Source organism: Lampris incognitus, chromosome 20, assembly GCF_029633865.1.
Source record: "Lampris incognitus isolate fLamInc1 chromosome 20, fLamInc1.hap2, whole genome shotgun sequence".
In the NCBI taxonomy this organism is placed as follows: Eukaryota; Metazoa; Chordata; class Actinopteri; order Lampriformes; family Lampridae; genus Lampris; species Lampris incognitus.
In genome coordinates, this window is record NC_079230.1 from 11,174,919 (window position 1) to 11,202,029 (window position 27,111).

Below are 27,111 nucleotides of genomic sequence, written 5' to 3' on the forward strand. Positions count from 1 at the left end.
AACATTAAAACCACCTGCCTAATATTGTGAAGGTCTCCCTTGGGCCATTAAAACAGCTCTGATCCATCGAGGCATGGACTCCACAAGACCTCTGAAGGTGTCTTCTGGTATCTGGCACCAAAACATTAGTAGCAGATCCTTTAAGTCCTATAAGTTGCGAGATGGGGACTCCATGGATCGTACTTGTTTTTCCAGCACATCCCACAGATGCTTGATCGGATTGAGATCTGGGGAATTTGGAGGTCAAGGCAACATCTTGAATTCTTTGTTATGTTCCTCAAACCATTCCTGAACAATTTTTGCAATGTGGCAGGGTGCATTATCCTGCTGAAAGAGGCCACTGCCATTGCCATGAAGGGGTGTACCTGGTCTGCAATGATGTTTAGGTAGGTGGTACGTGTCAAAGTAACACCCACATGAATGCCAGGACCCAAGGTTTCCCAGCAGAACATTGCCCAGACCACCACACTGCCTATTTTGGCTTGCCTTCTTCCCATAGTGCATCCTGGCGTCATTTCTTCCCCAGGTAAACAATGCACTCGCACCAGGCCGTCCACATGATGTAAAAGAAAACATGATTCACCAGAACAGGCCACCTTCTTCCACTGCTCCATGGTCCAGTTCTGATGCTTACATGCCCATTGTAGGTCCTTTCGGCGGTGGACAGGGGTCATCATGGGCACTCTGACCAGTCTGCAGCTATGCAGCCCCATACACAGCAAGTTGCGATGCACTGTGTGTTCTGACACCTGTCTATCAAAGCCAGCATGAACTTTTTCAGAAATTTGAGCTACAGTAGCTCTTCTGTGGGACTGGACCAATGCATCAATGAGGTTTGGTCTCCCGCGACCCTGTCACTGGTTCACTGGTTGTCCATCTTTGGACCACTTTTGGTAGGTACTGACCATTACATACCGGGAACACCCCACAAGACCTGTCGTTTTGGAGATGCTCTGACCCAATCATCTAGCCATCACAATTTGGCCCTCGTCAAAGTCGCTCAGATCCTTACGCTTGCCCATTTTTCTGCTTCCAACACATCAACTTCAAGAACTGTCTGTTCACTTGCTGCCTAATACACCCCTTCCCTTGACAGGTACCACTGTAACGAGATAATTAATGTTATTCACTTACCTGTAAGTGGTTTTAATGTTTTGGCTAATTGGTATATATATAATCACACACAGGAAAATGAATACTATATAGACATACATAGGAAAATACAGACATACACTTTTACGCAACCACGCACACTTTTAAACACACACACACACACACACACACAAATACAAAGAGAACACACAGCTAAAAACATTAAAACACACACACACACACACACACACACACACACCTTTTCGCACTTTCATGAAAATGATATATACACAACCAAAAAATTTTTATACAAACATAAGCACACACATAAGCATAGGAGAACATACTAGAAAACACACACATACAAGAACATGTATCTCTCTCTCTCTCTCTCTCTCACACACACACACACACACACACACACACACACACACACATCATTGGTGGTCACTTGAAGCGAGTATGACTGTCCTCTTTGTCGGGTTGTCTACTTGTGGGTCTTCAGAAGGTTGCAGAGGTCGATTCGCGATCCACATACTTTGGTGAATTGTGCACATTGGAAAATAGTGGTGGTTGAGCCTTTCTCTCTCTTTTTCTTGCCTATCCAGTGGAATGTGTTCCCAGTTGCTCGATGTGATGTTGAATTTCTTCAGACTGATCTTGATATTGTCCTTGAAATGTTTCTTTTGCCCGCCAGGAGCTTGCTGACCTTCCTCCAGCTGGGAGTACAGGATCTGTTTGGGGAGACGTTTGTTGGACATGTGGATGACATGACCTGTCCATCGGAATTGGTGCTGCATTATTGTGGTGGTGATGCTAGTCATGTTGGCTTTTTCCAGAATGCTGATATTGGTGCGTCTGTCCTACCAACTGATCTTCAGGATCTTTTGTAAGGATCTTTGGTGGTATTGTTCCCGGGCTCTCAGGTGCCTACTGTAGGTGGTCCATGACTCTGCTCCATACAGCAGTGTGGGGAGAAAAACAGCTCTATAGACCAGGAGTTTTGTTTGGGCCTTTAGGTCTTGGTCTTCAAAGTCTCTTTTCCCAAGTCTGGCATAAGCACCACTGGCACAGCACAGGCAATGGGTGACCTCAGAGTCAATGTCAGCTTTTGAGGAGAGAAGGCTGCCAATGTAGGGGAGGGGATCAACGTTTTCAATAATTTTGTTGTTCACTTTTATAGTAGGCTGGGTAGATGGCTGGTTGGGTGGAGGTTGATATAAGACCTGGGTCTTCTTGATGTTTAATGCTAGACCCAGGGCTCTTTATGCCTTGGCAAAGGCATTCAGAATGTCCTGAAGGTCTTCTGCGGAGTGTGCTGCAATGGCGTTGTCATATGCATACTGAAGCTCCACAATGGTGGTGTTGCAGACTTCTCTTGGCCTTGAACCTATTAAGGTTGAAGAGCCTGCTGTCAGTTCTGTATAGGATTGAGGTCCCCCATGGCAGCTCTTTGCCAATGAGGTGGAGTATGGCAGCAATAAAGATGGCAAACGGGGTGGGTGCGATGATGCATCCCTGTTTGACCCGTTTCCACAATGAAGGGCTCTGACTCAGAGCTGCTGTTGCTGAGCACTGTGACTGACATGCCGTCATGTAGAAACCTCAATATTCTGAAGTATTTGTCAGGGAGGGCAGCCATATCTTGATAATATGCTCCACAGACACTGGCAGTCTGCTGAGTCAAAGGCCTTTTGTCCGGTCTATGAAAACCATGTAAAAAGGCTGCCTTTATTTACAGCATTTTTCCTGAAGTTGGCATGCTGTAAATATCATGTCTGCTGTACCTCTTTTTTTTTTTTTTTTAAATTTATTTCTGATTTTTCCCTTTTTTCTCCCAATTTAGTGGCCAATTGATCCCTATTTTAATTCAAACACCCACCCTCGTATTGCGTTCGCCAACTGCATCTCTCCGGCCGGCAGTCTCGAAGGAAAGCGCCTCCCCACTTTCGTGACAAGGCGAATCCAAGCCGAACCACTGTTTTTCCGACACACACAGAGACGCATTCACATGACGAACACAAGCCGACTCCGCCCCCCTCCCGAAGACAGCGTTGCCAATGATTGCTGCTTCATCGAGTCCGGCCATAGTCGGATCTGACGAGACCGGGGCGCGAACCCCAGTCCCCAGTGGGCAACTGCATCGACACCAAGCCGATGCTTAGACCGCTACGCCACCGCGGACTTTGTCTGCTGTACCTCTTGATGGGCGGAAGCCACACTGAGATTCTGAGCCAGTGGTAGCAGCCAGTTTGTGGGGACGCAAGCAAGGACTTTGCCTGTTGTTGACAGGAGTGAGATGCCCCTGTAGTTTCCACATTCCACGTCTTGGCCCCTCTCTTGACTATTGCCACTATTGGAACATCCCTGAGCTCTGAGGGAAGTTCTTCTTTTTCCCAGACCTTGAGGAGGAGGGTGTGGATGTGGTACAGGAGCTCTGGTTCACCTTCCTTTAAGATCTCAGCTGGGATCACATTTGGACTGGTGGCCTTGTTGTTCTTAAGGCTCCAGGTGGCATCTTGAACATCTGTCATAGTGGGAGGTCCCCCAATGTCTTCTCTGATGGGACTCTGGGGAATGTGGCTGGCAATGTCTGGTTAAGCTGTCCTGTTGCAGTTGAGGATTTCCTGGAAGTGCTCCTTCCATCGGGCATTAATGGACTAATTGTCCTTCAGCAGCTCCTGCCTGTCCTTTGAGCGCATGGAGTTTAAGCCACGGTTTCTTGGACCATAGACAGTCTTAGTAGCGCTGAAAAAGCCCCTGGTGTCACCCGAGTCTGCCAGTTGCTGGATTTTCAGAGTCTTTTCTGTCCACCGGGAGTTCTTAAGCTCCCTCGCCCATCTCTGGATTCTGGAGTGAGCCACTCTTTTAGCCTTGCAGGTTACATAATTTTGCCAGACATAAAAAGCTTTCCTTTTCTTGGAGATGAGCTGTTCTATCACTGTGTCATTCTCATCAAACCAGTTCTGGTGTTTTCTGGACTTGTACTCAAGAGTGGTTTTGCAGGTGTCGAGGATGGTGAATTTGAGCAGGCTCCAGTGCGTCTCAGTGTCATCAGGATATTTCTGTTGGAGGGTTTCCTCAAGAGAGGTCTGAAGTCGCTGCTGGGTGGCAGCTTCATTCAGGCGTTCACGATTCAGTCTCGGCTGGATCTGCTTCTTTTGAACCCTCCTCTTCCTCTTGAGTTTGATGGACATCGTGGAGCAGATGAGGCAATGATCTGTCCCGCAGTCGTGTGTATTGATCATAGCCCTCGTGATGTTCACATCATGGCGGTCCCTGGTTCGCACAATGACACAGTCAAGGAGATGCCCCTATTTGGAGTGGGGGTGTCTCCAAGATGCCTTAAATTTGTTTTTCTGGCAAAACATAGTGTTAGTGATGGTGAGGTTGTACTAAGCACATTTGCTAAGAAGCAGAACTCAATTGGAGTCGATGTTCCCGATGCCTTTTCTATAGTGCCCTTCCAGAGGTGTTGATACTGGCTGACCCTGGTGTTGAAGTCTCCTAAGAGAATAATCTTAACCTCCTTGGGGATTCCTTTTCTTAAAGATTTTTTTTTTTGTTGGGATTTTCCACCTGTATTTGATAGCAATAGTCAATAGAGTGACAGGAAAGGCAGGGGAGAGAGAGGGGATGACATGCAACAAAGGGCCCGGGCCAGATTCAAACCCAGGCTGCTGCGGTAAGGACTCAGCCTTATGTGGTAGTACACACTCTACCAGGTGAGCCAACAGAGCGCCCCCTCCTTAGGGATTCTTGACAGTGTCTCATCTAAGCAGACGCAGAAGGTCTCTGTTACTTCCTCTTCAGAGTCTAAAGTAAGGGCATAGGTACTCACTACTGTTGCCATCTGGTTGTTGGCAAGCACCAGACAGATGGTCATGAGACGCTCACTGATCCCCACAGGAAGTTCAGACAGGTGGCTGATCATCTGGTTACTGATGGTAAATCCAATGCCATGGATCCTAGGCTCATCAGCAACTGTTCCTTTCCAGAAGAAAGTGTAGCCACCCTTCTCCTCCTTCAGTCATTCGTCTGCCCGTCAGGTTTCAGAAAGGGTAGCTATGTCAATCCGGCATCTCTTCAGTTCTCTAGCAATGATTGTGGTTCTCTTCTCCAGTCTGTCACTGGTTGCACTATCCACCAGTGTGTGCACATTCCAGAATCCAAAGTTCATGTTTCTATGTTTCTGACTGCATGTGTTGATCCCTCTAGATGCAGCAATCCAGTCAAGAGGTTTGAAGCAGGCTATTTTTAGAGCACCTTTTCAAGCCCCTTCCCCAGGTGGGGTGAGCAGAGTGGATCCTAAAGATGGCTGCTCAGTTATAGGTGCAGCTACTGAAGGGCTCTTTCTACCTTCTGCCAAGAGCCCAGCGACTGAATCCAACACCCACTGCCTGATGTGCCAGCTCATGACTAAGGGTTTCCAGATCTCACGATCCTGCCCCCATTGCCACTTGCTAGTTACCATAGGACTTAATCCGGGAAGTTAGGGTGGATTCCCTTCATGGAGGGCACCTGTGCGTGACTTTGTTAAACATAGGGAGACTGGTGCACAGACAGCCACTACACGGTCCACGACTGGGTCAGAATCCAGTGGTATAGAGTTCAAGATGACCGGGGGCCCATTTCTGCTGCAGCCTTCATCCGCCTCCCCAGCCGTTGTGATGCTTCCCTAAAGTCATCAATCGTCATCCGCCTGTGCCACCGTTGAGGTCTTGGTTGGATTGCTCTATGTCAGGGCCCTCCCACTTGACCTTACCACCATGGGTGACCCTACCAGGAGCATAGCTCCAGAAAGCATTGCTCTTGGAATTTCAGGACCACGCAAGCTTCTCCACCACGACAAGGTGACAATCCACGCAGAACACACACAAGCCCATCAGCAGGCAGCTCTGCTATCATTCTGGTACATGTACACACACAAATATCGTACGGGCAGTATTGTAAGTATTGATGTGCTTCTGTCACAGACCAACTATTGTAACAATCTAAGGAAGGAGAGTGTCATCCATTGCTGTTTACTGTATCTGCCTGATTTCTATTGTGAATATGAAGCCCTCTGACCCTGTAACTAGAACTACACAAATAAACGTGTCTTGACCAGTGAGAGTTTCTAATAACTTTACTTAAACTGTACTGAGTGGGTTTGTGCATGTCTATGCATAAGTACATATACACTCAAACTTTTGTGTCTATGTCAATGTGTGTGTGTGTTTGTGTGTGTAATTGTGAGTGTGTTTTCTCATAAAGATGCCCTGTAAGGTCTCGCAGCAGCTTGAAGAAGCTAAAAGTAAGCAACATGAAATGACCGACTGGGCCTTTGTGACCAAACACTGCAGTCAGGCTGACAGTGGCCTTTCTCATCTTGAGTTTTTATCCATGTACAAACACATTCGAAATATGTCCCTGCTGGAAGCTCCGCTTCACTTAGTTAGAAATATAAATATGAATGCCCCCTTGGCATTAGCTGTGTTTTGGAGGGCAGCTGACCTCAGATGAGGCCTCTTTTCTCGTCACGAGCATTAACTGCATGCATGCATGGCTAGCTAGCTCTGCACTGACTCAATCATCATGCAAACACTCACAAAAAAAAAAGACACACACACACCCACACACTCATCACTGTGGAAAGGTGGTGCTCTAATTTCCAGGGGAGTGTGTATTGAGCTTAGCAACGCCCCTGGCTCTGTGTTCACACAGGCTTACAGCCCTCCGACGTCATTTGCACCATGCTGACAAAAATCTATTACTTTGCCTTGGTGTGGAATGTAAATATGAGGGTGGTATTGGAGATATATGAGGTATTGGAGATATATGAGGTACAAGCTTGTTTGTGTGTATGTGTGAGTGTGTGTGTCATTGTTTGTTTTACCCTCTTGGAAACCAACTGATATAGATAAATAACATTTATAAGAGGGTTGGTTCATGTATATCTTATAACTTCAATGCTCCTCAATCCTGTTACTTGAAAGAACTCAACACTGCTGGTTTTAGCCCCCCTCCCTTTTCTCCAAATTATACTTGGCCAATTACCCCACTCTTCCAAGCCATCCTGGTTGCTGCTCCCCCCCCGTCTGCCGATCCGGAGAGGGCTACAGACTACCACATGCCTCCTCCAATATATGTGGAGTCGCTGCCACTTCTTTTCACCTGATAGTGAGGCGTTTCGCCAGGGGGACGCAGCCCATGGGAGGATCACGCTATTCCCCCAAGGTCCTCCTCCCCCTGAACAGGCGCTCCCCACCGACCAAAGGATGCACTGGTGCAGCGACCAGGACACATACCCACATCTGATTTCCTACCCGCAGACATGGCCAATTGTGTCTTTAGGGACACCCGACCAAGCCGGAGGTAACATGGGGATTCGAACCGGCACCCCTGTGTTGGTAAGCAACAAAACAGACTGCCGTGCCACCCGGACGCCCCCTGGTTTTAGCGTTTGTCAGGAAGCTCATTCCATTCACCTGTCGTTTCAGGTCTGAAAAACCTCTGAATAACTGGCTTAAATAACGGACAACATAGGTGAGTGTAATAACTACCTGGCAGACCAGAAAACCAGCAGTGTTCGGGATATTCGAGGACCAAGATGGGAAGCACTGGTATAACTCACATTTGCGTAAAAATAATGTTGCTGATTGGACTCTTTCGATGTTACAGAAACTACTGTTAAAGCCTTTTTCAGCTTTTTGTTGCTAATAAATCACCACACCGTTTTATTTGTGTGCATGTAGGCTAGGATTGGGACAGTGCTACAATGGTTTTACCCTACAGGGTGGTAGCTGGCATCATAATGCTAACAGGTGCAGTGCAGAGACAATCACAAACTGTTTCTTTTGGGTGCTAAAGGGCTTTGTGATGTCTTGAGACACTAAATCTGAACCTGGGGGCGAGATAATTTCAGGTAGTCGCAAGATGATTTATGGGATGTGAAAAGCAATATTTCTAATATAGAAACACATGACGGTGTCTCTAATGTTTGTAGCGAATTCTTTTCACTGATGAAATAATATTCCTCACTGCCAAAGCGCCCCACTAAAGCATGAAAATGGGAAATAAAATGATAACCTGGTGTTACAGTTCACCCCTCCATGTCTGCATGCCTGTGACAGGGGTTTTTCAGTCGGAATGAATCACTGCATGGTGTCGCGAGCGAAAAAGGTTTAGCGATGCTGTGCTAAGAACACAACAACAGGCAGCTTAACCAAAATAAACCACAAAAAAAAAAATAAAAAAATCTTGGAGTCTTGAATATCCCAGTTAGCATTGATGATAGCAGAGCATCACACAATCTTTGGGCATGTTGCAGCTCAGAAATGACTGTGTGTCCTCTGCAGCGTTGTGTGTGTTTCAGACCTGCTGCGATCCCGGAGTAGCAGCAGGACATCCTCCCAGAGCACCTGGAGGTCCGCCCTGTGCTGGTAGATGTCAGTCATGTAGTGGGGGTTCTCAAAGCCCAGACGCTCCCGGCAATGGATCTCAGAGAAGATTCGCAGCCGTTTCCTAAATAGAAACACACACGCACACACGTGCACACACACACACAGTGTTGCATCCAGTGTGTATGTGTATATTTTTGTGTGTGCATACATGTGTGTATTTTTGTAGAGTGCATGAGTGAGTGACTGAGTGAGAGAGAGAGAGAGAGAGAGAGAGAGAGAGAGAGAGAGAGAGAGAGAGAGAGAGAGAGAGAGAGAGAGAGAGAGAGAGAGAGTGAGCAAGAGAGTGAGCAAGAGAGAGAGAGTATGAGTGGTGTGTGTGTGTGTGTGTTTGTGTTTGTGTGTGTGTGTGTTTAGTCTTTGCACCATAGGAATGTGCAGAACTGTTCCTTGGTCAGACTGATTGATCTCCAGTGTCTTCATCCATCCTGTGTGGCACTGCACAAAGCTAAGGGTGTGACCTGTGCGTGATGAAGGAATGAAACGGTGCTAGCTCAGTCTCACAACCAGGGGGCTTAATCATCTGATGACGATTTATGGAGACGATGGCCAATATTTTGGTGCTTCCGGTGTAGCTGCTGGCTGCTGGCTTCCATTTCCTAGGAAGACTTCCTCTTCCATGGGCCCGTCATTGTTTACAGTTAGATTAGCAACTTGAGATGCAAGAGAGATGTCATCTATATATGGAGTGTCTCACAAGTATTCAGAGTCGAACGTTTCTCATTACAATACACAAACATCGATACTTTTAGGAGGTGATTCAGGTCCAGACGACATTTCAGCCAATGCGTTCCACCTCTTTTGCTCCCCACATGGAGCGTTACCAAAGCATGTTCTTGTAGAAATTGCCATCTACTCAAATGTGATTGGTCAATACTACTCAGACAAAAATCGAAACGGAAACCAGAACACTTCCTATACCAAAATGCTGTCCTGTGCCTAGATTATATAGATATAAAACTTGGTTAAAAGAAACACTCAACGGTAGAGAAAGTGCTCAACAAATGAGCAAAATAATCCAGTATATGTATATATAATCCAGTGATTCAAGTAAATTGAAGAATTTACGTGAATCACTGGATTTTATATATATATATATATATATATATATATTATTTTATTTTTTACTTGAATCACTGGATTATACATACATACATACACACACACACACACACACACACACACACATATATATATATATATATATATATATATACATGGAGAGAGAGAGAAATATGAGTGCTGGCTTTACTGAGTTAGCTTGCATGTGGCACAAAAATCAAAAATAGTATGACAAGATCATTGTGTTTGCTAACATCCCAAATGCATGACCTTACAACTGTCTTCTATAGTGTTTACAAAGTATTTCCAACCTAAACACACAAAGTGAACGTGTGTGAGTGTGTGTGTGTGTATGTCAAAAAAAGCTAGAGAAAATGTGTAAATACTTTCACTAATAAATCCCCACAGAGGCTGTGTGTATTTGCTTGTGTGGTGACCACAGAACCCACTGGTCAAAGTTGACATCAAGTTGCCTGCCAACACGGGGATCGCCGGATCGAATCCCCGTGTCATCTCCAGCTTGGTCGGGCGTCTCTACAGACACAATTGGCTGTGTCTGCAAGAGGGAAGCCGGATGTGAGTGTGTGTACTGGCTGCTGCACTAGCGCCTCCTCTGGTCGGTCGGGGTGCCTGTTCGGGGGGGGGGGGGACTGGGGGGAATAGCGTGATCCTCCCTTGCGGTATTTCCCCCTGGCGAAACTCCTCACTGTCAGGTGAAAAGAAGCGGCTGGCGACTTCACATGTATCAGAGGAGACATGGTAGTCTGCAGCCCTCCCCGGATCAGCAGAGGGGGTGGCACAGTGACTGGGACAGCTCAGAAGAGTGGGGTAATTGGCCGGATACAATTGGGGGATCCAAAAAAATGTAAAAAATTTTTACATCCAGTATGGCGCTGTTCTCTCTGCTCTGTACCATGAGGGGCTGGTCCAGCCTCTTGAGGTTCTCAATGTCCAGGCCCTGGCTCCACTCGCTGATGCTCTTCCTCAGCAGCTCATCCAGTACCTGGACCAGCTAGCTTGAGGCCAGGTGCACCTCAGCACTGATTCCTGTCTCAGGCAGGAAGTGGGCCCCCCGGAGCAACTGGTTGTAGGAGAAGAGCAGGGGGTGGGTGGGATGACAACAATTGGATGAGATTGGATGGAAATGGAGGTGAGGGTTAGAATGGGAGGGCCAGAGGAGGCCATCACAATGAAAGCGTTAAACTCATGCAATAATGCCTTGAGACTGTGATGAATTGGAAAAAAAAATTTGAGGGTAGCCAAACTGGACATTAGCATACATTTACCCCATACAGACTTATCTGGTCCTCGCCAAATTCATATCAGGTGTCAACCTGTATCTCTTTTTCTATTTCCTCCTCTATTGTCTTACAATACTGCACATTGGATGATGCCTCAAAACACTGTTTGTGCACCATGACCTTGAGGGTGGAGACTGAGCAGTGCAATAACTCCCTACCTTGGGATATATAAAAGACATATAAAGGATGAGTAGCTTTGAGTTTTCCCTCAATATCATAAGGGGGTGGTAATATTTTTATACTGCACACTTAACAGGGTAGTACAGAGGGTATAGTCAGGGGCCAGAGTCCAACACAGTGGTATATATCATAAGGTTCAGTATTCACAGGAGCCTAATGCTGGTACTGCTTTGTGTTCTGGTCTCATATTTCAACCTTATTACAAGAATCCCTTATTCCAGAGGAGAATATGAGGAAAATAGAGGACTACACAATCATATCTGTGTGTAATTAAAGCTCCCCTGCTGGCCTTAATTTTGTTCTTTGTGTACCCGGGTAAAGATAATAATGTTACACACAGTACGAGCTGCCTCGTTCTTTTTCTGTTTGTGTGTGTATGTCTGATGTGATGTGTGTGCGTGTGTGTGCATATGTGTTACCAAAATCAAGGCAGTAACAGCTGTGTTTAATAGTGACCAAGGCCATGGCTGGACCACATCCACATACCCAGGACTCTCGCCGGGGGGCAGGGGGGTGGGGGCTTGGCCTAGCTCGGTCTGCAATGGCAGGAGGGTTTTTCTTTTTCTGCACCAAAAACAAATCCAGTGGTCTTTGATGGTTGAGGGCCCACCTGGCTTCATGTGTCCTTGCAAAGAACATGCTGGCTTTTACTGAACCCTCTCAACCATCTGATCCCGTCTGCAATCCACTCACTCAGTACCGGCCCCGTGCTTTAACATGTCTTGTGCATGTGAGAGGACATCTCTTTTTCTGTTCGAGAGTGGCAAAGTGGTGGCTCACATTCCTCTCAAGTTTAGGGTTTGTGTTCAGGGGATTTACCTTGGATTCTATCCATTTGTCCCTTTGTGACCGGAGTAAATGAATGAATGGATGTTGAACGCTGATCCTACCCCCCCTTTGACCCTCTCCCTCTCCCCATTTGCTCCCAGCACTTAGACATTGTGTGTGCGTGTGTGTGTGTTGTTTGGGAGACAGGAAAATAAGGAGAACAAGAATGTGTGAGTGTATGTGTGTGTGGGCTATTTCCCTCTTTAATATATTGCAGTGGAGATGGTTTGTGTAGTTTTATATCAATGTCCAACCCAGTTTTTCTTTCAGTTTGGGTTCAAGTGTAGACTGCACTACTAAACCTGTTCTAATGTTTCTAACCACTGGCCTCAGAGGGTCCATATTTATGTTTTTGAAAGTTCGTGTGTGTGTGGGGGGGGGGGTTGATAAGTTTCATTTCATAAATCACAAAGAACAGAACCTCTAGCTGTGGCAGCAAATATTACAACAACGTAAACACACCTGTAGGCCTGTAAATCCTACAGCTGCTATGGTGCTGATGTTTACTGGCTGGATTAAATTAATAAATGCACATAATGACACACCTAGTGTGCAGATTCCTAACTGATGACAATGTAAATGAGTTGGTGTCCCTGTTCAGCCATTTGATACTGTCTGCTGGTCTCAAACTTACAGTAGAAACAATCCAGCGTTATCACGAGGTAGGGTTGTTTCCAAACGACATGAGATATTATATAACATGACAACAGAGGACTGAGAAGCAAAAGAACGGTTATTTCTACTGTATAGCAACATGTTGGGCTTCAGGTCTAAAGCATCTCTTGTGCCAGAACACAGTAACACTGGTTATCAGCAGATTTAAGGAGAGCTGCACTGTGGAAGAGGTGGCACCACAATGGTACCACCTCTTCAACACAAGTTCAACTTCAACAAGTGGTACCTTCATGGGGTTCTCTATGAGGTGTCGAAGGACTCGGGTCCAGCGGACCGGTCTGTGAACTGGGGTATGTGGGCAGGAGTATCTCTGGCCTTCTGGCTCATTATTGACCAGGTTGAGCTCTTTGGTGTACACCTGCACTGTCTTCCTATTGAAGGTCCGCTTGATGGCCTAGAGGGCAGAGAGAGGGAGAAATGGATGGATGGACGGATGGTTGGATGGTCGAGAAAAGAGTAAAGGAGATAAGAGAGAAGAGAAAGACCTGGGGAGATTAGGAGGAAGAAAAGTTGGGAAATAGAGGATGAAAATGACAGAGGGTTGGGCGCAAATGAAGAGAATAAAAATGGAAGGGAGGGCGAGAAGGGAAAGAGAAGGAAAAAAAGGCATCAGAGGGAAAAAGTCTTTATTTGGGAGCATGTTGTTTATGTCTGTAAGTGAATACATAAAGTTGGTTGAGCGTGAGAAAGAGCCCCGCAGCGAATGCAGCACACACTGGGAGGCTGAGACAGGCCTCAGGGCTCAGGAATCAACAGAGGATGGATAATCTACACACAGAGCCTATTGTGGGAAAAGTGCTATTGCTCTCTGTGTATTGAAGTGATAGAATGGGCAGTTCTCTATGCTCCATTTAGGGCAGCAAAATGGGCTTTAGTGTGGGCTGGCCATAGCGGGAATACATAGACGATGGGGTTTACACAGTCAGCCTATGTGGCCCATATGAGCTGTATAGCTATAACATAATGTATAATATAGCTATAAAATAATGTATAATATAGCTATAACATAATGTATAATATAGCTATAACATTATGTATAATATAGATATAACATAATGTATAATATAGCTATAACATAATGTATAATATAGCTATAATATAATGTATAATATAGCTATAACATAATGTATAATATAGCTATAACATAACGGACAGGGAGGATGTCTGCTGTGTCTATTTAGCAGTAAAGGGCTTTTTCTTGCTTAAATGTGAAGCTATCTCTTTGGAAGAGGGGTGTGTATGTGTGCAATATACATGTGGATGTGTGCATGCAGACTGTATGTGTCTGTCGATGTTTGTGTATTTGTATGATACATCCATTAGTATGTGTGTGTGTTGATATATACAGAGTGTGAATGTGAATATAAGTGTGTTACCGGGCTTGCAGTGTGTGTGTGTGTGTGTGTGTGTGTGTGTGTGTGTGTGTGTGTGTGTGTGTACATTGCTGACCTCTCGGGCCTACAAGCGATGACAAGTGTCCAGCAGCTGAACTCCTCCCTCCATCGTTTTCGTCGTCTCGAACATCAAATCGATCAGGTTCTGCATGATCACCTCCAAATGCTTAACTGAGGCACGAAACCTGCACATGCAGACAACAAACACGGCACACAAGCGTGCACACGAACATAATGATGATTACCTGCATAGAGGAAGCTTTTAAATGGATTAACCAGGAAAACAGCATGCATGCATGCACGTACACACTCACTCACTCACTCAGTCACTCACACACACACACACACACACACACACAGGAGGGGGGAGGCCGGGTTGTATTGATTTGACTAATTTCAATGTGCTGAGTCGCGATGAAACACCTGCCCCTGACACCAGCGCATCTGTTTGTCCTGGCAACAAAATCACAACCCTACGACCCACCGTAACCTCAATCCATCATCCACATCACACACACACACACACACACACACACACACACAACAACAACAACAACAACAACAACATGCTGCCAGCAGACCCCAATTTCCCATGACCTCCACTGGTGAGTCAGATAGTAGAGAAGTGTCAGGATGGGTGTAAAAGGGCGGGGATATGGGGGTGGGGAGGGCTTCATGTCTCCTGTGAACCAGGTCATCCACTTCACCTCCATCTCAAGAAAACACACAACCACCACACACACACACACACACACACAGAGGGAATGGCGTGTGCACAAGCAGACAATACACAGTCATACAAGGGGGACACACTAAAACACATACATATTAAAGGGGAATGGAGGGGTCAACCCATGTGGTAGATGTATAGACACACACATACCCCCCTCCCCCCAACACACACACACACACACACACGTCTCACAGGCAACTCATCCATCTTTGATCACATTAAAAGAAAATGGGTGTCCGGGTAGCATTGCGGTCTATTTTGTTGTCTACCAACACGAGGATCCCTGTTCGAATCCCCGTGTTACCTCTGGCTTGGTCGGGCTTCCCTAGAGACATGATTGGCCGTGTCTCCGGGTGGGAAGCCAGATGTGGGTATGTGTCCTGGTTGCTGCACTAGCGCATCCTCTGGTTGATCGGGGCGCCTGTTTGGGAGGGAGGGGGAACTGGGGGGAATAGCGTGATCCTCCCTTGCACTATGTCCCCCTGGTGAAACTCCTCACTGTCAGGGGAAAAGAAGCAGCTGGCGCCTCCATGTGTATCGGAGGAGGCATGAGGTAGTCTGCAGCCCTCCCCGGATCGGCAGAGGGGGTGGAGCAGTGACCAGCATGGCTCGGAGGAGTGGGGTAATTGGCCAAGTACAATTGGGGAGAAAAAAAAAAGGGGGGGGTAAATAAATAAATTCAGAAGACTAGACAGACCAATAGCACTTACTGGACACGCAGATCATTAGTGGCAAATACCGTTGTAGTTCCGACCATAAACAATACTGATGGTGGCGATATATCCATGACCCACCGGGCAGCATCCAGGAAACCAAAGTCTTTGGGTTCTGGGGGGAATATGGTTGCAAAGCTGAAACTCATTTGCCACTAATAATCTGCATGTCCACTAAGTGCTCAGGGTATAACCGCTTCAACGCAACTACTTTTTATAGAGAAATCGATGTTCTCCTGAAGTTCTCCGCTGATATCAGTGGTGCTGGAAGTAAGTCAGGTTGCTATAGTGGGCTATGGCGATGCAGACAACATTGACAAATATTGTGTACGTTATAGCAATGTCAACCCTAAGATGAATACATGGACCTGAGGTTGAAAATTGGCGAAATGTCCCTTTAATCAGAGGAGGCATCAGATGACCTGCTGTCAGGGAAGCTCTGAATGACAATAAATGGGCATCACTGTACGCAGGGTCCACTGGAACCTGAGACACCCTGACAACTGACACGGAATACATCCACATACATGCACCGCTATGATCTCATGTATCCAGAAGATGCATACTAACTATACATCTACATCACAGACAAATACACTCATCTGGATGGGCTATCTGAACTCAGTTCTGATTTGATGTTATACGTTTTGAACCGGTGAAAAACCAGCCACTGGGGAACACAGTGGAGCTCCAGTAATAAAAAAAAAAAAAAAAAAAAACAACACTGATATGGTCTGCTTGTCCTTGCACATATCTTCCTACGCTGGAGCTACCAGGAATATCTGACAAGATTGGAAACATGGCATGGAAAGCCACAGATTATCCATCCATCCATTATCTGAACCGCTTATCCTGCTCTCAGGGTCGCGGGGATGCTGGAGCCTATTCCAGCAGTCATTGGGCGGTAGGCGGGGAGACACCCTGGACAGGCCGCCAGGCCATCACAGGGCTGACACACACACACAGACACACCAATTCATACCTAGAGACAATTTAGCATGACCAATTCACCTGATTTACATGTCTTTGGACTGTCGGAGGAAACCGGAGCCCCCGGAAGAAACCCACGCAGACACAGGGAGAACATGCAAACAAGGTTGGACTACCCCAGGGCTCAAACCCAGGAACTTCTTGCTGTGAGGCGACCGCGCTAACCACTGCTCCACCGTGCTGCCCAGCCACAGATTATCCAGTCAAAACAAATCACACTTACAATACCCATGTACTGGGTGCCAGTTATAACCACATCTATACCAGGTCTGCCCTGCCTGTTCACCTCTCCGATGCCCTTCATAACCATTTTCCTGCATTTTTTTGCTTAAAAGAACATTTTAGCTACTATACACAGGCTGTAAAGCTATCAACACAGGATTCCCAAAGTGTGGCGTGAGCACCCCTTAGGGTGCTAGAGTTGCCTCTAAATGGATCCTCTTTTTGTTCATGATATCTGTTTCTGGGCCAATGCATGTGTCATCCTCTTTGTTCTTTACATGGTGGATCGTGTGCAACTTTATTGCAATTTAATTCAAATTACTGGTGTTCTGATTTCTGTATCTGCTATGTTATGTATGGTTAATTGTAATTTAACCTTGATACAATTTTTCTTTACTGCGGCTGAAAATATGACAGCATTTTCCCCCACCTTCTCTCATGATGGGCCTATCTGCCTCTGAGCCTGTGCGTATGTCCTCGCCCTCACCCGTCCTCTTTGCTCTTTAAAAGTGACAGCTTGTGCGTAACTTTGCCGCAATTTATTGAAACTTTGTTGTGAGCACTTGAATATTTTGTAACCTGTGTTCTGATTGTTTGTGCAGGATTAAACTTGATGCCTTTAATCCTGATACCTTTAATCCCGTACTATTGGGCTTTTTTGGGGTGGGGATTTTTTCTCCCCAATTGTATCCGGCCAATTACCCCAGTCTTCTGCACTGTCCCAGTCACTGCCCCCCCCCCCTCGCCGCCAATCCAGGGATCCAGGGAGGGTTACAGATTACCACATGCCTCCTCCGATACATGTAGAGTCGCCAGCCGATTCTTTTCACCTGACAATGAGGAGTTTCACCAGGGAGACGTAGCGCATGGGAGGATCATGCTATCCCCCCCCTCCCCCCCGAACAGGCAGCCTGACTGACCAGAGGAGGTGCTAGTGCAACGACCAGGGCACATACCCACATCCGGCTTCCCACCTGCAGACATGGCCAATTGTGTCTGTAGGGACGCCTGACCAAGCCAGAGGTAACACAGGGATTCAAACCGCTGATCCCCGTGTTGGTAGGCAACGGAATAGACCACTACGCTACCCGGACGCCCATAAATAGGCGATGTTGTTATGGGTTTTTTTTGAAGGTGTGGGGAATTGAGGATGCATCAACCCGGTTGAGATGTAGAAGCGGGTGTGTTGCCCATAAAGTTTGGGAACCGCCGCTACAGACAATGAATTCTTGCGAAATCCTAACCTAGAACAGGGCGACTGTATGTAATCCCATACAGGCTGTTGCCTGAGAACTGGTCGATTTTAAAAGTAGGCCCTCCTTGCTATAGCACTCCAGCGGAAAATGCCCCAGCTTTAAACATGCAAAACTTTGTAAATCTCAGTGACCAACAAATGAGAGTGTTTTAGAAAATGTGACGTTAAATACCACTGAAGCTACTCCATAACTCTCATTTCATCCACCTGTTTGACCTTGAAAAGAACCAGGACAGTGCTTCTGTGCTCGTAACAGGTGATAGTACTCCGGTTTGACACCAGTCTTTTGGGTTTGTGGTCTATCATCCTCTCTTCTAGAAATGGAAGAATCCCCCCCCTTTTCTCCCGCTGTCTGCTCCACACCCTCTGCCGATCCAGGGAGGGCTGCAGACTACCACATGCCTCCTCCAATACATGTGGAGTCGCCCGACGCTTCTTTTCACCTGACAGTGAGGAGTTTCGCCAGGGGGATGTAGCGTGTGGGAGGATCATGCTATTCCCCCTAGTCCCCCCCCCCCCCCAAACAGGCGCCCCGACTGGTGGGGGGGGGCACTAATGCAGCGACCAGGACACGTACCCACATCCGGCTTCCCACCAGCAGACACGGCCAATTGTGTCAGTAGGGACGCCCGACCAAGCTGGGGGTAACGCGGCGGTTTCGAACCGACGATCCCCCTGTTGGAAGGCAATGGAATAGACCGCTACTCTACCCGGATGCCCGAAAAGGAAGAATTTTAATACATCAACTGATTGATCTGCATGTATTTCTGTTATAGAGAACCATGGTTAACTGAGATAATTCATCACTGGTGTATTCACCCACCACTTCTGAGAGTCTACTTCAAATAACTGAAATATAAAAAAATACCAGAGAAAGTTAGAATTTTTAAAAGAAAAAACCTATTCTATACAATGTTTCATTAAAAAGCTGCTACAGCATGTCTCTGATTACACCTCCTCTGGTACAGCTGCCTACAACAGCTTTTTATCAGAAAAAAAATAAAGTTGCCATGCAAAAGGTTATTCATTCATCCGCAAGTTTAACAGATGATTTTGAATCAGCACAAATGCCTGTCACGAGCTCTCAGTAAAGTGCTGAACCAAAAGTCAAGAATAGCACATGTGTGGGCGTGTTAAAAATGAGCACTGTTGGCCTTCTAACAGTTACAGAAACAGCTAACCAGGTCGTGGTGTTGCCCTTCCTGATGTAGTCATCGTGCCAGGCAGTGTTCTTGACATCGAGGATGCCTTTGTCGACACAGGCCAGGGTCTGGACGCTGCGACGGAAGGTGTTCTCCATCTCCAGCAGGCTACAAGTCACCTCAGGCCCAGGGCAACCTGGGAAGCACAGCAGGTCCAGCTGCTGGCCTTCCTCAAAACAGGCAAACTGCTGCTGGCAGTCACACACCTGAGAGAGAAGGAGAGGAGGGTGAGGGCAAGAAGGAAAGTGTTCGCCTTGCATGGTAAAGCTGTTATGGATAAACAGGCTTAGATAAAGACAGAGATGAGCAGGATGCTGCATTGCTGAATTGATCTGGAATGCATAATATAGCACATCCAGTTCAAAATGCAGTGAGGTGGATTGGTATGATAGGTGGATTAGGTATTGAATAAAAAGAGGAAGCGGCAGGACAGAGTGGCATGAATCTAAAAAAAAAAAAAACAACATAAGAAGAAATGTATATTAGACATATTCAAGATCATACATCTCTGAATTATAAGCAAAATCCATCTAAAGGGTAAGGGTATATTCAGATGTACTGCAAGTGGGATGCCGGGTCAACAGTGGGAAGAGAAGAGCTCTCTAATGACAGGGATGAAGTGGAGAGGTGAATGTGAGTGGAAATGAAGGACATAAAGGGAGGAAATGGATTTCCTAATGGTTAAACTAAGCAATGTTAAAGGGCACAGTCATAAATGCCTGCGAATGCAAGTAAGTAGGACTAAAAAACTGAAGAAAAAAAAAGAGAAACAGAAAAATAAATTATTACTGGGAGTTTTGCAGTAAATGTTTTGAAGGAAAGACTTCAGACCCGGTGGCATGGTGGCGTAGTGGTTAGCGCGGTCGCCTAACAGCAAGAAGGTCCTGGGTTTGAGCCCTGCGGTAGTCCAACCTTGGAGGTTATCGCGGGTCGTCCTCTGTGTGGAGTTTGTGTGTTCTCCCCATGTCTGTGTGGGTTTCCTCCGGGTGCTCTGGTTTCCTCCCACAGTCCAAAGACATGTAGGTCAGGTGAATCGGCCGAACTAAATTGTCCCTAGGTGTGAATGTGTGTGTGTGTGTGCGTGTGTGTGTGTATGTGGGTGGGCCCTGTGATGGCCTGGCGTCCTGTCCAGGGTGTCTCCCCGCCTGCCGCCCAATGACTGCTGGGATAGGTGCCAGCAGCCCCGTGACCCTGAGAGCAGGATAATCGGTTTGGATAATGAATGGGTTCAGACCCTTTCAAGTTCTTTTTCAATTCTGAAAGTACACGTGAAACAGTTAAGTGTGAAAATCAATTTATTCATATGGCAAAACTGATTTAAAGCAGCTTACGAAAAAAAATCACTATACAATTTTTCACAATACACTGCAGCCCCAGTGGTGAAACAGTGCAGCACATGAGGGGGAAAGCAGCAGAGTGATGCTGCGAGATAAACAGCACAGGATAAACTGGGCAGACAACACACTCTCACTGTGGAGAAGACAGATAGCCTTGGTTAGCACCACCAAAGTTTGGGAAAAAAGGACAACGGGAAGAATTCTGTATGCATAACTGTTGTCAGGATGTGAGCCAGCACGACAACGTCAGAGGAAGGAAGACAATAATGGCAGACGAATAAGATAGACACCGATCGCAGCAGGATCTGAGAGTATGGGTCCATGTTCTGTGGCTCTATCAATGTTTGTGTTTGTGTGTGTGTGTGTGTGTGTGTGTGTGTGTGTGTGTGTGTGTGTGTAGTAAGAAGTTTACCTCAAGAAGGTCTCTGTACTTTTGAACAACCTGGGCAAAGATACTGGTCCAGTCAGTAACCCAGGGGGGGGGAGAGAGCGAGAGCGAGCAACCCAAAAAAAAGTCAATCTGTCTTTAAACAAGTTTCAGCATTTTAGAATTGGATCTCCAACCGCCACAAAGTATCAAGCGCACAAAAAAACAACAGGCAGGCAGTCACAGCAGCAAACAGCCATCCATAAAGGCTGAGGGATAAAGGTCAGAAATGATCTGTCATTGGCATAATTGCATCCACTGATGTTGTGCATCAGCGGCCTGGCGTTTCTAAGATTGCTTTTCACACTTCATTCTTCCCGTGATAGAAAGGTAATCCCAGAGACACAAACATCCAGAGTTGCTGTTCACAGTGGAAATGGCAGGCCGGGTTGGGGGACGAGAGAGGAGAGAGCGACAGAAAGGTGTAGAGATGGAGGGTTGGTCTTGGAATAAACCTCGGTGGAACAGGGGATCACCCTCACCGGTGGGAGGGGTGTGGGGACTGCAGTGTGACCCGATAGTCTGGACTAATGCCTAACTCCCTCAAAAATAAAAAATTAATACAAGCTATGTACTTGCAGTAATTCCATGGCTGACGGAACACGTTTTTTTTCTTGAAACACAAAGATAAAAAAACGTAGAAAAATGCATACATTTCTTAAGTTTCAGATCGATGGCCGCTTGTACAAGCAAAACAAGAAGGAACACATGAAACGGCGGTAATTGTTCTACCTCAGTGCATCACTGTGCACAATTACCAGTCAAAAAAAAAGTGCAATGTGGGTGTATTCACAGCATCCATAAAGTTTTACAGTATGGTCCATGAATACACCACAAAAACTGAAACATTAAATAAACATGCCTACACACATGTGCAAGCCTCCACATGCATATATCTGTACATAACCAGTATATACTCAGGGAAAATACCAAAATCCTCATATACTAAATTGTGCTATTAATATTAAGTACACCTGATGAATCAATAACAAAAAATGGTAACACTTTATTTTAGGGGGTCGGAAATTACCTAGTAATTTCCTAGTAATAAGGTGGTAATTATCACTTAATTTCTTAGAAATGAGGTTGAAATTAACTTGCTATTTCCTAGTAATAAGGTAGTCGTTTTTACAGGTAATTTTACAGATAACTCTAATCCTAATTGCAAGGTAATTTCAACCTTATTTCTAAGAAATTATGTGATAACTACCACCTTATTACTAGGAAATTACTAGGTAATTTCCGACCCCCTCCGACCCCCTAAAATAAAATGTAACTGAAAAAATAAACAAATATAACAAAGTACAACAAGATCCAGGAAGTCTTGCTTGGTATTAGTCCTTAAGTAGCGTGGAAAACCATCAAAAAAACAAAACCGCAAGGCACTCCACTCCGTCTTCAGGTGAAACAATATTGAGACCTTATGCTTCGAGCATATAGGCAACCAAGCAGACCAACACGCATCGACTCTAAGACTTCATCAATGTCTGGAAAAACACAAAATCAATCTTAACTATATACCAGCAAAAGCACATTACAGCTGAAATATAGTTGTCATCTGGACACCAAAAACATGAAACCCCTGCACAACCCAGATGACACCGTTCACTAAATGTTGTCTCCTTTGGGATTTTATCAAACGGTTTGCATAAACTGTTATCTGTCTATTTACTTCAAGAATGATCTGTTCTTGCAACTATGCTTATCCACTAAATTTAGGATGGTCGACTATGATTTGTACAAAAACAGTAATAAATTAACATGTCATTTCAACACACACGCACAAACAATGATACACTGGATAGGGCTCAAATACAGGGGATGACGTACTTAGAAATGTGCAGAAGTTTAAAAATGTGCAGAAGTAAAGCAATGATAACAGGAGTAGGGAGCATATCTGTGACTCTCTCTCTCTCTCTCGTTCGCTCTCTAACTGCAGATGAAAGGAAGTTGTTTGAAGTTGATGCGGTGCTATTTCTCCAATGACTCAGATTAAATACTGATGCTGGTGCTGGGTGGGACATCCATCATTTCAATGATACATTAAGTGGCCATTTCCCTGCTTTGGCTGAAATTAACAGCATTCTGTTGCCCTGTGTGTGTGTGTGTGTGTGCGTGTGTGTGTGTGTGTGTGTGTGTGTGTGTGTGTGTGTGTGTGTGTGTGTGTGTGTGTGTGTGTTTACAGGAAATGCACACAACAACACACATGAAAACACACATACATAATTATCATCATCATTGGCGGTTACTTGAGGTTGAGTAAGACTGTCCTTCTGGGTCCTTGTGGGTCTTCGGGTGGGTGTAGAGGCCGATCCTAGAGCAGCATATTTTGGGGCAATGTAGGCAAGGGTGTGAAGCAGTGGTTGAGGATGTGGTTTGGGCCTTTCTGGTAAGTCGCTCCTTTCTGAGTCTGCGCTTGTTTTCAGCAGCATGGTGGAGGTCATGGTTGTAGCGCACAGCATCCTCACGGACAGCCAGTCTCCAGGCCTCCCTGTTGTTTTGCTGCCTGTTCCCAGGTCTTAGTGTCGATGTCAAACCTTTTTAAGGGCCTTGGTGTTATCTTTATATCGCTTCTTTTGTCATCCTGGGGCATGGCATCCTGTCAAGAGCAGAGAGTAAAGGAATTGTTTCGGGAGGTAAGAGTCAGACATGAGGAGGACATGGCCAGTCCATCTCAGCTGATGTTTGATGTTGTGCGATGGTGGCAGTTATAGTAGGCATGCTGGCCTTCTTGAGGATGCTGAATTTGGTGTGCTTATCCTCCCAGCTGATCTTAAGGATCTTCCTGAGGCATCGCTGTTGGTATGCCTCGAGTGCCTGAAGGAGTTGTTGGAGAGCATCCATCTCAGGGCAAGAGTCCTGGTTTAAAAGGTTCTGGTAGTGCTCTTTCCACCTCTCTTTGATTGACTAAATTTCTGTTAGCAGTGTGTGCCCATTTTTAGAGCAAAGAGGGGGGTTACACAGTGGTAGCTAGGACCGTATATTGCCTTGGTAGCGTCGAAGAAGACTCTGATATCTCCAGAGTCTGCAAGGTGTTGGATCTCAAGGGCCTTCTTCATCCACCACTGGTTCTTCAATTCCCTGACCTGGCTTTGGACAGCTGACTTTGCTCTTGCATGGACAGTACGTTTATTTCGACAGTTGATGTCATTCTACCAGTTGGTAAAGGCTTGCCTCTTGATGTTGATTGCTGAACAGTTGTATTTCCAGGTCACTCTCATCAAACCATTGTTGGTGGTTCTTCATGTTATGTGCAAGAGTGGTTTTACAGGTGCCAGTGATTGCAGTCCTGAGTGGCTTTCAATATCATCTGGATACTGCTTGGACATTGATGTACTGCGCATGTACTGGAACTGTTGAGGAGAGGAGATATCAGTCAGTCGTTCGAGGTCGAGCTTTGGGCGGCTCTGCTTTTTCTACATCCTTCTTTCCGGTGAAAATGGATGGACAGGGTGGAGCAGATAAGGTGGTGGTCAGTCCAGCAGTCATCTGCACTGATCATCACCCTGGTGTTAAGTACCTTTCGTCAGTCTCTTTGATGGATGATAATGTAGTCAATGAGGTGCCAAATGTTAGAATGAGGGTGCTTCCAGGTTGTTTTAAATTTGTTCTTCTGGTGGAGGAGTGTGTTGGTGATGGTTAGGCTGTGTTCTGAGCATGCTAACAGCAGAATGCCATTGGAGTTTGTGTTTCCAATTCCTTCCTTGCCAATTATGCCTCTCCACATGTTGTCATTTCATCCCATTCTGGCATTGAGATCTCCAAACAAAATTAGCTTATCACTTTTGAGAACTTTGGAGAGAACATTGTCCAGCTCGGCATAGAAGGTCTCCTTTATTTCATCATGTGAGTCAAGTATTGGAGCACAAGCACTGATGACAGTGATGCTTTGGTTATTTACAAGCATCAGACGTATTGCCATCAGGCATTGATTGATGCTAAAAGGAAGCTCAGCAAGGTGGCAAATGAGGCTGTTTTTGATGGCAAAGCCCACACCGTGGATCCTCGGCTCAGCAGCTGCTTTTCCTTTCCAGAAGAAAGTGTAACCACCCTTCTCCTCTTTCAGCTGCCCTCGGTCAGCCAGTCATGTTTCAGAGGTGGTGGCAATATCAATCCGGAATCTCCTCAGCTCTCAGGCAATGATGGCATTACGCCATTCAGGTTGATTGTTGGATTGATTGTCCATGAAGGTTTGTAGGTTCCAGGCTACAAAATATAAGAGTTTCTGTTTCTGACCACAGGGTGGTGATCCCTCTGGATGTGGTGGTCCAGACAAAAGATATGAGGCAGACTATGTTTTGGGCACCTTTTCTAGCCCCCTCCCCAACTGGGGTGAGCAGAGCGGATCTTAAATAGGGCTGCTCAGTCGTGAGTGCAGCAGCTGAGAAGTCCCTCTGTCTCAGTCCTGGGGTTTGGTGACTGATCATACACCCATTGCCTGTGTGCCAGACTGTGGCTAGAGTCCGCCAGACTTCACTGTCCTGCCCCCATCACCTCTTCCTGATCGCCATAGGGCTCTGACCCTGGATATTTATGGGTTGATTCCCTTGTGGGAGGATGCCTGTGTGTGACAGCTTTTTATGTGGAGAGGCTGATGCACCTGCAGCCACCACACGGTCCTTGGCAGGGGGTGGCCAGAGTCCACTGGCATGGATAAACAAGACGATTAGGGACCACCCTCTGTTGCAGCCTTCATCTGCCTTCACTGCCGTTGTGACCTGGAGAAATCTTCTGCCAGTTCCGCACCTGAGGTCTTTGTTGGATCGCCCTTCATCTGGAACCTCCCCTTTGACCTATCCGTAGTACACACAAGCTTCTCCACCACGGCAAGGTGGCAATCGAGGAGAATACACACACACACACAGCAACAAAAATGTGCTTGCATTAAAACACAAACAGCTGCTCTCAGCACGTACAAGCTATGTTTTTAGGTGCATTTCAAACTCCATTGCACAATTGTATTTTTAAAATTTTTTGGCATAAGACATGAGAAGGAGCTTTTTAAAACTGTGTCCTCATTAAAATTAATGTACCAGACTTATTCGTGGTGCATCCTGGGAATTGGAGTCACTTAAATTAAGCTATTAAAAGATAAAAATGATAAATCATTCATTTAGTGAGTCTTCATAATTTAAATGACAACCAACAGTTGTGGAAAACATTAACTTGTGGAGAAAGAAAATGACTAATTGCATGGCATATCCTCATGATAGTGCTCTAAATAGGGGATCATACTTGTACATATATGTGTGTGTGTGCGTGCATGAGTCTGTGTGTGTGTGTGTGTGTAGTCTGGTTGGGTTGGGGGTTGCAGTGCTGAATAGACAACTCTAAAAATGTAATCAATAGCAAATTATTTATCTCATGAATCAAAGACTCTGACAAGCTTTAGTTAAGTCTGAATAAAAGGTGAAATGGACAAATGGGATAGAATAACACAGAAAACCAATTCAAACCTTAAGTCATTATAATATTTTGATAATCTTGTTCTGACATTTCCAACTGTTATATGTCATTATTTCAAGATGATAACTGTAAATTTCCTGCTCTTGAAACTACTGTTTCTAGGCTGTGGGTATTTTCTGGTAAATAATTGTGGAATGCCTCTGTGTACAAGTGCTAGAGGTTCATCCATGCAATGGGGAACATACTTAGCAGTGTAGTCAGCTATGCGCTAGTCTAAATCAGGGTAATTTGATCAGTGTGGCCCTAACCTCAAGGGATGAATAGCCAGTAAAAGACATTTTGGTGTCTGGATAAGCGTAAATCCATCCAATTTGTGGCCCTAATTAAGTGGGACTTACAACGTGGCATTGGGACATTGGGTTCCACTAAAGGGACAGAGGGATGAATGTCGGTCATCCCAATGAGGTACCAGCAGGCCTCATGTCTCCAGAGAGGACTAGATCTAATAAGGACACAGAGGAAAGAAAAGAGGGGTCACTGTGTCTTTAGGTAGGATGGAAGCTATAGATTGACTTTGCATGTACATACAGTATGCATACATACACTGTATGCACGCACACTGACACAGACTAAGACAACGACAAACACAAACACAACGGTAGCACACACACACATATGCACACACATAGGCTGGCAACAAAAGAAGAAAGAAGAGGTTAAGAAGAGAACATCGTTGACTAATGCTAAAGGGAAACTTCGCATGTTTTTATGTGGATGTCTAATCAGTACTGAGTGCAAATATAGTCAATTGAAGCAATAAATTCCTCAGCACATTGCATATTGACAGAGAAA

The 27,111-nt window shown here is 45.7% G+C and overlaps 1 pseudogene; it reads right to left on the minus strand.

The window, feature by feature from the left end:
- LOC130130988 (dynein axonemal heavy chain 2-like) overlaps positions 1–27,111 on the minus strand; it is a 334,340-nt pseudogene that overhangs the window by 270,415 nt on the left and 36,814 nt on the right.